Below are 12,822 nucleotides of genomic sequence, written 5' to 3'. Positions count from 1 at the left end.
TGTGTTTGAGGGAGGAATGGGTCAGAGGACTGTGTTTGTGTAGGGTGGGAGGGAGGAATGGGTCAGAGGACTGTGTTTGTGTAGGGTGGGAGGGAGGAATGGGTCAGAGGACTGTGTGTATGTTTTTGAGGGAAGAATGGGTCAGAGGACTGTGTGTATGTTTTTGAGGGAGGAATGGGTCAGAGGACTGTGTTTGTGTATGGGTGGGATGGAGGAATGGGTCAGAGAAATGTGTGTATGTGTTTGAGGGAGGAATGGGTCAGAGGACTGTGTTTGTGTATGGGTGGGAGGGAGGAATGGGACAGCGGACTGTGTTTGTGTATGGGTGGGAGGGAGGAATGGGTCAGTGTTTGTTTAATGGGTATGAGTGAGGAATGGGACAGAGGACTGTGATTATGTTTGGGTCGGACGGAGGAATGGGTCAGTGGACTGTGTTTGTGTATGGGTGGGAGGGAGGAATGGGTCAGAGGACTGTGTGTATGTGTTTGAGGGAGGAATGGGTCAGAGGACTGTGTTTGTATATGGGTGGGAGGGAGGAATGGGTCAGAGGACTGTGTGTATGTGTTTGAGGGAGGAATGGGTCAGAAGACAGTGTTTGTGTATGGGTGGGAGGGAGAAATGGGACAGAGGACTGTGTTTGTGTATGGGTGGGAGGGAGGAATGGTTCAGAGGACTGTGTGTATGTGTTTGAGGGAGGAATGTGTCAGAGGACTGTGTTTTGTATGGGTTGGTGGGAGGAATGGGTCAGATGACTGTGATTATGTTTGTGTCTGAGGGAGGAATGGGACAGAGGACTGTGATTATGTTTGGGGGTGAGGGAGGAATGGGACAGAGGACTGTGTTTGTGTATGGGTGGGAGGGAGGAATGGGTTAGAGGACTGTGTGTATGTGTTTGAGGGAGGAATGGGTCAGAGGACTGTGTTTGTGTATGGGTGGGAGGGAGGAATGGGTCAGAGGACTGTGTGTATGTGTTTGAGTGAGGAATGGGTCAGAGGAATGTGTTTGTGTATGGGTGGGAGGGAGGAATGGGACAGAGGACTGTGTTCGTGTATGCGTGGGAGGGAGGAATGGGTCAGAGGACTGTGTGTATGTGTTTGATGGAGGAATGGGTCAGAGGACTGTGTTTTGTATGGTTTGGTGGGAGGAATGGGTCAGAGGACTGTGATTATGTTTGTGTCTGAGGGAGGAATGGGACAGAGGACTGTGATTATGTTTGGGGGTGAGGGAGGAATGGGACAGAGGACTGTGTTTGTGTAATGGGTATGAGGCAGGAATGGGACAGATGACTGTTTTTGTGTAATGGGTATGAGGGAGGAATGGGACAGAGGACTGTGATTATGTTTGGGAGAGAGGGTGGAATGGGACAGAGGACTGTGTTTGTGTAATGGGTATGAGGGAGGAATGGGACAGAGGACTGTGTTTGTGTAATGGGTATGAGGGAGGAATGGTACAGAGGACTGTGATTATGTTTGGGTGAGAGGGAGGAATGGGTCAGAGGACTGTGTTTGTGTAATGGGTATGAGGGAGGAATGGGACAGAGGACTGTGTTTGTGTAATGTTTATGAGGGAGGAATGGTACAGAGGACTGTGATTATGTTTTGGTGAGAGGGAGGAATGGGTCAGAGGACTGTGTTTGTGTAATGGGTATGAGGGAGGAATGGGACATAGGACTTGGTTTGTGTAATAGGTATGAGGGAGCAATGGGACAGAGGACTGTGTTTGTGTAATGGGTATGAGGGAGGAATGGGACAGAGGACTGTGTTTGTGTATGGGTGGGAGGGAGGAATGGGTCAGAGGACTGTGTGTATGTGTTTGAGTGAGGTATGGGTCAGAGGACTGTGTTTGTGTAGGGTGGGAGGGAGGAATGGGTCAGAGAACTGTGTGTATGTGTTTGAGGGAGGAGTGGGTCAGAGGACTGTGTTTGTTTAATGGGTATGAGTGTGGAATGGGACATAGGACTGTGATTATGTTTGGGTGGGAGGGAGGAATGGGTCAGAGGACTGTGTTTTGTATGGGTGTGAGGGAGGAATGGGACAGAGGACTGTGTTTATGTATGGGTTTGAGGGAGGAATGGGACTGAGGAGTTTGTTTGTGTATGGGTATGAGGGAGGAATGGGTCAGAGGACTGTGTTTGTGTAATGGGTATGAGGGAGGAATCGGACAGAGGACTGTGATTATGTTTGGGTCGGACGGAGGAATGGGTCAGTGGACTGTGTTTGTGTATGGGTGGGAGGGAGGAATGGGTCAGAGGACTGTGTGTATGTGTTTGAGGGAGGAATGGGTCAGAGGACTGTGTTTGTGTATGGGTGGGAGGGAGGAATGGGTCAGAGGACTGTGTGTATGTGTTTGAGGGAGGAATGGGTCAGAGGACTGTGTTTGTGTATGGGTGGGAGGGAGGAATGGGTCAGAGGACTGTGTGTATGTGTTTGAGGGAGGAATGGGTCGGAGGACTGTGTTTGTGTATGAGTGGGAGGGAGGAATGGGACACAGGACTGTGTTTGTGTATGGGTGGGAGGGAGGAATGGTTCAGAGGACTGTGTGTATGTGTTTGAGGGAGGAATGTGTCAGAGGACTGTGTTTTGTATGGGTTGGTGGGAGGAATGGGTCAGAGGACTGTGATTATGTTGGTGTCTGAGGGAGGAATGGGACAGAGGACTGTGATTAAGTATGGGTGGGATGGAGGAATGGGACAGAGGACTGTGTTTGTGTATGGGTGGGAGGGAGGAATGGGTCAGAGGACTGTGTGTATGTGTTTGAGGGAGGAATGGGTCAGAGGACTGTGTTTTGTATGGGTTGGTGGGAGGAATGGATCAGAGGACTGTGATTATGTTTGTGTCTGAGGGAGGAATGGTTCAGAGGACTGTGTGTATGTGTTTGAGGGAGGATTGGGTCAGAGGACTGTGTTTGTGTAATGGGTATGAGGGAGGAATGGGACAGAGGACTGTGTTTGTGTAATGGGTATGAGGGAGGAATGGTACAGAGGACTGTGATTATGTTTGGGTGAGAGGGAGGAATGGGTCAGAGGACTGTGTTTGTGTAATGGCTATGAGGGAGGAATGGGACAGAGGACTGTGTTTGTGTAATGTTTATGAGGGAGGAATGGTACAGAGGACTGTGATTATGTTTGGGTGAGAGGGAGGAATGGGTCAGAGGACTGTGTTTGTGTAATGGGTATGAGGGAGGAATGGGACATAGGACTTGGTTTGTGTAATAGGTATGAGGGAGCAATGGGACAGAGGACTGTGTTTGTGTAATGGGTATGAGGGAGGAATGGGACAGAGGACTGTGTTTGTGTATAGGTGGGAGGGAGGAATGGGTCAGAGGACTGTGTGTATGTGTTTGAGTGAGGTATGGGTCAGAGGACTGTGTTTGTGTAGGGTGGGAGGGAGGAATGGGTCAGAGAACTGTGTGTATGTGTTTGAGGGAGGAGTGGGTCAGAGGACTGTGTTTGTTTAATGGGTATGAGTGTGGAATGGGACATAGGACTGTGATTATGTTTGGGTGGGAGGGAGGAATGGGTCAGAGGACTGTGTTTTGTATGGGTGTGAGGGAGGAATGGGACAGAGGACTGTGTTTATGTATGGGTTTGAGGGAGGAATGGGACTGAGGAGTTTGTTTGTGTATGGGTATGAGGGAGGAATGGGTCAGAGGACTGTGTTTGTGTAATGGGTATGAGGGAGGAATCGGACAGAGGACTGTGATTATGTTTGGGTCGGACGGAGGAATGGGTCAGTGGACTGTGTTTGTGTATGGGTGGGAGGGAGGAATGGGTCAGAGGACTGTGTGTATGTGTTTGAGGGAGGAATGGGTCAGAGGACTGTGTTTGTGTATGGGTGGGAGGGAGGAATGGGTCAGAGGACTGTGTGTATGTGTTTGAGGGAGGAATGGGTCAGAGGACTGTGTTTGTGTATGGGTGGGAGGGAGGAATGGGTCAGAGGACTGTGTGTATGTGTTTGAGGGAGGAATGGGTCAGAGGACTGTGTTTGTGTATGAGTGGGAGGGAGGAATGGGACACAGGACTGTGTTTGTGTATGGGTGGCAGGGAGGAATGGTTCAGAGGACTGTGTGTATGTGTTTGAGGGAGGAATGTGTCAGAGGACTGTGTTTTGTATGGGTTGGTGGGAGGAATGGGTCAGAGGACTGTGATTATGTTGGTGTCTGAGGGAGGAATGGGACAGAGGACTGTGATTAAGTATGGGTGGGATGGAGGAATGGGACAGAGGACTGTGTTTGTGTATGGGTGGGAGGGAGGAATGGGTCAGAGGACTGTGTGTATGTGTTTGAGGGAGGAATGGGTCAGAGGACTGTGTTTTGTATGGGTTGGTGGGAGGAATGGATCAGAGGACTGTGATTATGTTTGTGTCTGAGGGAGGAATGGTTCAGAGGACTGTGTGTATGTGTTTGAGGGAGGATTGGGTCAGAGGACTGTGTTTGTGTATGGGTGGGAGGGAGGAATGGGTCAGAGGACTGTGTGTATGTGTTTGAGGGAGGAATGGGACAGAGGACTGTGTTTGTGTATGGGTTTGAGGGAGGAATGGGACAGAGGACTGTGATTATGTTTGGGTCGGAAGGAGGAATGGGTCAGCGGACTGTGTTTGTGTATGGGTGGGAGGGAGGAATGGGTCAGAGGACTGTGTGTATGTGTTTGAGGGAGGAATGGGTCAGAGCACTGTGTGTATGTGTTTGAGGGAGGAATGGGTCAGTGGACAGTGTTTGTGTATGGGTGGGAGGGAGGAATGGGTCAGAGGACTGTGTGTATGTGTTTGAGGGAGGAATGGGTCAGAGGACTGTGTTTGTGTATGGGTGGGAGGGAGGAATGGGTCAGAGGACTGTGTGTATGTGTTTGAGGGAGGAATGGGTCAGAGCACTGTGTGTATGTGTTTGAGAGAGGAATGGGTCAGTGGACAGTGTTTGTGTATGGGTGGGAGGGAGGAATGGGTCAGAGGACTGTGTGTATGTGTTTGAGGGAGGAATGGGTCAGAGGACTGTGTTTGTGTATGGGTGGGAGGGAGGAATGGGTCAGAGGACTGTGTGTATGTGTTTGAGGGAGGAATGGGTCAGAGGACTGTGTTTAGTATGGGTTGGTGGGAGGAATGGGTCAGAGGACTGTGATTATGTTTGTGTCTGAGGGAGGAATGGGACAGAGGACTGTGATTATGTTTGGGGGTGTGGGAGGAATGGGACAGAGGACTGTGTTTGTGTATGGGTGGGAGGGAGGAATGGGTCAGAGGACTGTGTGTATGTGTTTGAGGGAGGAATGGGTCAGAGGACTGTGTTTGTGTATGGGTGGGAGGGAGGAATGGGTCAGAGGACTGTGTGTATGTGTTTGAGGGAGGAATGGGTCAGAGGACTGTGTTTGTGTATGGGTGGGAGGGAGGAATGGGTCAGAGGACTGTGTGTATGTGTTTGAGGGAGGAATGGGTCAGAGGACTGTGTTTTGTATGGGTTGGTGGGAGGAATGGGTCAGAGGACTGTGATTGTGTTTGTGTCTGAGGGAGGAATGGGACAGAGGACTGTGATTATGTTTGGGGGTGAGTGAGGAATGGGACAGAGGACTGTGTTTGTGTATGGGTGGGAGGGAGGAATGGGTCAGAGGACTGTGTGTATGTGTTTGAGGGAGGAATGGGTCAGTGGACTGTGTTTGTGTATGGGTGGGGGGGAGGAATGGGTCAGAGGACTGTGTGTATGTTTTTGAGGGAAGAATGGGTCAGAGGACTGTGTGTATGTTTTTGAGGGAGGAATGGGTCAGAGGACTGTGTTTGTGTATGGGTGGGATGGAGGAATGGGTCAGAGAACTGTGTGTATGTGTTTGAGGGAGGAATGGGTCAGAGGACTGTGTTTGTGTATGGGTGGGAGGGAGGAATGGGACAGCGGACTGTGTTTGTGTATGGGTGGGAGGGAGGAATGGGTCAGAGGACTGTTTGTGTAATGGGTATGAGTGAGGAATGGGACATAGGACTGGGATTATGTTTGGGTGGGAGGGAGGAATGGGTCAGAGGACTTTGTTTTGTATGGGTGTGAGGGAGGAATGGGACAGAGGACTGTGATTATGTTTGGGTCGGACGGAGGAATGGGTCAGTGGACTGTGTTTGTGTATGGGTGGGAGGGAGGAATGGGTCAGAGGACTGTGTGTATGTGTTTGAGTGAGGAATGGGTCAGAGGACTGTGTTTCTGTATGGGTGGGAGGGAGGAATGGGTCAGAGGACTGTGTGTATGTGTTTGAGGGAGGAATGGGACAGAGGACTGTGTTTGTGTATGGGTGGGAGCCAGGAATGAGACAGAGGACTGTGTTTGTTTATGGGTGGGAGGGAGGAATGGTTCAGAGGACTGTGTGTATGTGTTTGAGGGAGGAATGTTTCAGAGGACTGTGTGTATGTGTTTGAGTGAGGAATGGGTCAGAGGAATGTGTTTGTGTATGGGTGGGAGGGAGGAATGGGACAGAGGACTGTGTTCGTGTATGCGTGGGAGGGAGGAATGGGTCAGAGGACTGTGTGTATGTGTTTGATGGAGGAATGGGTCAGAGGACTGTGTTTTGTATGGTTTGGTGGGAGGAATGGGTCAGAGGACTGTGATTATGTTTGTGTCTGAGGGAGGAATGGGACAGAGGACTGTGATTATGTTTGGGGGTGAGGGAGGAATGGGACAGAGGACTGTGTTTGTGTAATGGGTATGAGGCAGGAATGGGACAGATGACTGTTTTTGTGTAATGGGTATGAGGGAGGAATGGGACAGAGGACTGTGATTATGTTTGGGAGAGAGGGTGGAATGGGACAGAGGACTGTGTTTGTGTAATGGGTATGAGGGAGGAATGGGACAGAGGACTGTGTTTGTGTAATGGGTATGAGGGAGGAATGGTACAGAGGACTGTGATTATGTTTGGGTGAGAGGGAGGAATGGGTCAGAGGACTGTGTTTGTGTAATGGGTATGAGGGAGGAATGGGACAGAGGACTGTGTTTGTGTAATGTTTATGAGGGAGGAATGGTACAGAGGACTGTGATTATGTTTGGGTGAGAGGGAGGAATGGGTCAGAGGACTGTGTTTGTGTAATGGGTATGAGGGAGGAATGGGACATAGGACTTGGTTTGTGTAATAGGTATGAGGGAGCAATGGGACAGAGGACTGTGTTTGTGTAATGGGTATGAGGGAGGAATGGGACAGAGGAATGTGTTTGTGTATGGGTGGGAGGGAGGAATGGGTCAGAGGACTGTGTGTATGTGTTTGAGTGAGGAATGGGTCAGAGGACTGTGTTTGTGTAGTGTGGGAGGGAGGAATGGGTCAGAGAACTGTGTGTATGTGTTTGAGGGAGGAATGGGTCAGAGGACTGTGTTTGTTTAATGGGTATGAGTGTGGAATGGGACATAGGACTGTGATTATGTTTGGGTGGGAGGGAGGAATGGGTCAGAGGACTGTGTTTTGTATGGGTGTGAGGGAGGAATGGGACAGAGGACTGTGTTTATGTATGGGTTTGAGGGAGGAATGGGACTGAGGAGTTTGTTTGTGTATGGGTATGAGGGAGGAATGGGTCAGAGGACTGTGTTTGTGTAATGGGTATGAGGGAGGAATCGGACAGAGGACTGTGATTATGTTTGGGTCGGACGGAGGAATGGGTCAGTGGACTGTGTTTGTGTATGGGTGGGAGGGAGGAATGGGTCAGAGGACTGTGTGTATGTGTTTGAGGGAGGAATGGGTCAGAGCACTGTGTTTGTGTATGGGTGGGAGGGAGGAATGGGTCAGAGGACTGTGTGTATGTGTTTGAGGGAGGAATGGGTCAGAGGACTGTGTTTGTGTATGGGTGGGAGGGAGGAATGGGTCAGAGGACTGTGTGTATGTGTTTGAGGGAGGAATGGGTCAGAGGACTGTGTTTGTGTATGAGTGGGAGGGAGGAATGGGACACAGGACTGTGTTTGTGTATGGGTGGGAGGGAGGAATGGTTCAGAGGACTGTGTGTATGTGTTTGAGGGAGGAATGTGTCAGAGGACTGTGTTTTGTATGGGTTGGTGGGAGGAATGGGTCAGAGGACTGTGATTATGTTGGTGTCTGAGGGAGGAATGGGACAGAGGACTGTGATTAAGTATGGGTGGGATGGAGGAATGGGACAGAGGACTGTGTTTGTGTATGGGTGGGAGGGAGGAATGGGTCAGAGGACTGTGTGTATGTGTTTGAGGGAGGAATGGGTCAGAGGACTGTGTTTTGTTTGGTTTGGTGGGAGGAATGGATCAGAGGACTGTGATTATGTTTGTGTCTGAGGGAGGAATGGTTCAGAGGACTGTGTGTATGTGTTTGAGGGAGGATTGGGTCAGAGGACTGTGTTTGTGTATGGGTGGGAGGGAGGAATGGGTCAGAGGACTGTGTGTATGTGTTTGAGGGAGGAATGGGACAGAGGACTTTGTTTGTGTATGGGTTTGAGGGAGGAATGGGACAGAGGACTGTGATTATGTTTGGGTCGGAAGGAGGAATGGGTCAGCGGACTGTGTTTGTGTATGGGTGGGAGGGAGGAATGGGTCAGAGGACTGTGTGTATGTGTTTGAGGGAGGAATGGGTCAGAGCACTGTGTGTATTTGTTTGAGGGAGGAATGGGTCAGTGGACAGTGTTTGTGTATGGGTGGGAGGGAGGAATGGGTCAGAGGACTGTGTGTATGTGTTTGAGGGAGGAATGGGTCAGAGGACTGTGTTTGTGTATGGGTGGGAGGGAGGAATGGGTCAGAGGACTGTGTGTATGTGTTTGAGGGAGGAATGGGTCAGAGCACTGTGTGTATGTGTTTGAGGGAGGAATGGGTCAGTGGACAGTGTTTGTGTATGGGTGGGAGGGAGGAATGGGTCAGAGGACTGTGTGTATGTGTTTGAGGGAGGAATGGGTCAGAGGACTGTGTTTGTGTATGGGTGGGAGGGAGGAATGGGTCAGAGGACTGTGTGTATGTGTTTGAGGGAGGAATGGGTCAGAGGACTGTGTTTTGTATGGGTTGGTGGGAGGAATGGGTCAGAGGACTGTGATTATGTTTGTGTCTGAGGGAGGAATGGGACAGAGGACTGTGATTATGTTTGGGGGTGTGGGAGGAATGGGACAGAGGACTGTGTTTGTGTATGGGTGGGAGGGAGGAATGGGTCAGAGGACTGTGTGTATGTGTTTGAGGGAGGAATGGGTCAGAGGACTGTGTTTGTGTATGGGTGGGAGGGAGGAATGGGTCAGAGGACTGTGTGTATGTGTTTGAGGGAGGAATGGGTCAGAGGACTGTGTTTGTGTATGGGTGGGAGGGAGGAATGGGTCAGAGGACTGTGTGTATGTGTTTGAGGGAGGAATGGGTCAGAGGACTGTGTTTTGTATGGGTTGGTGGGAGGAATGGGTCAGAGGACTGTGATTGTGTTTGTGTCTGAGGGAGGAATGGGACAGAGGACTGTGATTATGTTTGGGGGTGAGTGAGGAATGGGACAGAGGATTGTGTTTGTGTATGGGTGGGAGGGAGGAATGGGTCAGAGGACTGTGTGTATGTGTTTGAGGGAGGAATGGGTCAGAGGACTGTGTTTGTGTATGGGTGGGGGGGAGGAATGGGTCAGAGGACTGTGTGTATGTTTTTGAGGGAAGAATGGGTCAGAGGACTGTGTGTATGTTTTTGAGGGAGGAATGGGTCAGAGGACTGTGTTTGTGTATGGGTGGGATGGAGGAATGGGTCAGAGAACTGTGTATGTGTTTGAGGGAGGAATGGGTCAGAGGACTGTGTTTGTGTATGGGTGGGAGGGAGGAATGGGACAGCGGACTGTGTTTGTGTATGGGTGGGAGGGAGGAATGGGTCAGAGGACTGTTTGTGTAATGGGTATGAGTGAGGAATGGGACATAGGACTGGGATTATGTTTGGGTGGGAGGGAGGAATGGGTCAGAGGACTGTGTTTTGTATGGGTGTGAGGGAGGAATGGGACAGAGGATTGTGTTTGTGTATGGGTGGGAGGGAGGAATGGTTCAGAGGACTGTGTGTATGTGTTTGAGGGAGGAATGGGTCAGAGGACTGTGTTTGTGTATGGGTGGGAGGGAGGAATGGGTCAGAGGACTGTGTGTATGTGTTTGAGGGAGGAATGGGTCAGAGGACTGTGTTTGTGTATGGGTGGGAGGGAGGAATGGGACAGAGGACTGTGTTTGTGTATGGGTGGGAGGGAGGAATGGTTCAGAGGACTGTGTGTATGTGTTTGAGGGAGGAATGTGTCAGAGGACTGTGTTTTGTATGGGTTGGTGGGAGGAATGGGTCAGAGGACTGTGATTATGTTTGTGTCTGAGGGAGGAATGGGACAGAGGACTGTGATTATGTTTGGGGGTGAGGGAGGAATGGGACAGAGGACTGTGTTTGTGTATGGGTGCGAGGGAGGAATGGGTCAGAGGACTGTGTTTGTGTATGGGTGGGAGGGAGGAATGGGTCAGAGGACTGTGTGTATGTGTTTGAGGGAGGAATGGGTCAGAGGACTGTGTTTGTGTATGGGTGGGAGGGAGGAATGGGACAGAGGACTGTGTTCGTGTATGCGTGGGAGGGAGGAATGGGTCAGAGGACTGTGTGTATGTGTTTGATGGAGGAATGGGTCAGAGGACTGTGTTTTGTATGGTTTGGTGGGAGGAATGGGTCAGAGGACTGTGATTATGTTTGTGTCTGAGGGAGGAATGGGACAGAGGACTGTGATTATGTTTGGGGGTGAGGGAGGAATGGGACAGAGGACTGTGTTTGTGTAATGGGTATGAGGCAGGAATGGGACAGATGACTGTTTTTGTGTAATGGGTATGAGGGAGGAATGGGACAGAGGACTGTGATTATGTTTGGGAGAGAGGGTGGAATGGGACAGAGGACTGTGTTTGTGTAATGGGTATGAGGGAGGAATGGTACAGAGGACTGTGATTATGTTTGGGTGAGAGGGAGGAATGGGTCAGAGGACTGTGTTTGTGTAATGGGTATGAGGGAGGAATGGGACAGAGGACTTGGTTTGTGTAATAGGTATGAGGGAGGAATGGGACAGAGGACTGTGTTTGTGTAATGGGTATGAGGGAGGAATGGGACAGAGGACTGTGATTGTGTTTGGGTATGAGGGAGGAATGGGACAGAGAACTGTGTTTGTGTATGGGTATGAGGGAGGAATGTGTCAGAGGACTGTGTCTGTGTATGTGTTTGAGGTAGGAATGGGTCAGAGGACTGTGTTTGTCTAATGGGTATGAGGGAGGAATGGGTCAGAGGACTGTGTTTGTGTAATGGGTTTTCCAGTGACTGTACATTTGCCAACAAGTTGCTTGGTAGTGAAGGCCTCGTCCATCTACACTTCAGGCTGGTTTCAATCCTGCCCCTCCTGCCGAGCTTCGCCCATGGTATTGACACTTGAAGATGTTGCCCTGAACTGCTCCGCATTTAACCTTCAAACATCATGTCTGATGTGTCATAATCTGCTGTTAAGAGGAAATTTACATGCTGTAAATTGTAATCAAAGTATTTCAATTTAGTAGTTATATTTAAGAGGAAATCTGGTACAATTTCTTGCAGACCATGGAGAGTCACCAATGTACACCGACGCCATCTTGCAGTCTTGAGACTTGAACTTGTATCCCAAATGTTGAAAATGGTGATAGTGTTGCTCAACTGGAGTAATTGGAGCTTTGCCTATGGTTGAAACCTGAATGTTTTTGAAGCTGGTGTGGAATTTCAGCTTCAGTACTTCCTGATCTTAGCTGTGAGAAGATGGCCCAGATGACGATGATGGATTTGTCTTAGAACCATAGAACATTACAGCACAGAAACAGGCCTTTTGGCCCTTCTTGGCTGTGCCGAACCATTTTTCTGCCCAGTCCCACTGACCTGCACCTGGCCCATATCCCTCCATACACCTCTCATCCATATACCTGTCCAAGTTTTTCTTAAATGTTAAAAGTGAGCCCGCATTTACCACTTCATCTGGCAGCTCATTCCATATTCCCACTACTCTCTGTGTAAAGAAGATCCCCCTAATGTTCCCTTTAAACTTTTCCCTTTTCACCTTTAACCCATGTCCTCTGGGTTCTCCCCCCCACCTCCCCCCCCAGCCTCACTGGAAGAAGCCTGCTTGCATTCATTCTATCTATACTCATCATATTTTTATATTAAGTCTCCCTTCATTCTTCTATGCTCCAAGGAATATAGTCCTAGCCTATTCAACCTTTCTCAGTAACTCGGTTTCTCAAGTCTCGGCTACATCCTTGCAAACCTTCTCTGTACTCTTTCAACCTTATTAATATCCTTCCTGTAATTCGGTGACCAAAACTGCACACAAGACTCCAAATTCGGCCTCACCAATGTCTTATACAATCTCACCATAACATTCCAACTTTGGTTTATAAAGGCCAATGTACCAAAAGCTCTCTTTCTACCCTATCTACCTGTGACACCACTTTTTGGGAATTTTGTATCTGTATTCCTAGATCCCTCTGTTCTACTGCACTCCTCAGTGGCCTAACTTTTACCTTGTATGTTCTACCTTGGTTTTTCCTTCCAAAGTGCAATACCTCACACTTGTCTGTATTAAACGCCATCTGCCATTTTTCAGCCCATTTTTCCAGCTGGTCCAGATCCCTCTGCAAGCTTTGAAAATATTCCTTACTGTCCACTACACCTCCAAGCTTTGTATCATCAGCAAATTTGCTGATTTAATTTACCACATTATTATCCAGATCATTGATATGGATGACAACTAACAATGGACCCAGCACTGATCCCTGTGGTACACCACTAGTCACAATTCTCCACTCAGAGTAGCAATCTTCCACTACCACTCTCTGACTTCTCCCATTGAGCCGATGATTAATCCAATTTACTACCTCACCATGT

Source organism: Hypanus sabinus, chromosome 1, assembly GCF_030144855.1.
Source record: "Hypanus sabinus isolate sHypSab1 chromosome 1, sHypSab1.hap1, whole genome shotgun sequence".
Taxonomy (NCBI): domain Eukaryota; kingdom Metazoa; phylum Chordata; class Chondrichthyes; order Myliobatiformes; family Dasyatidae; genus Hypanus; species Hypanus sabinus.
The sequence above is the reverse complement of the archived record's forward strand: the minus strand, read 5'-3'. Positions refer to the sequence as shown.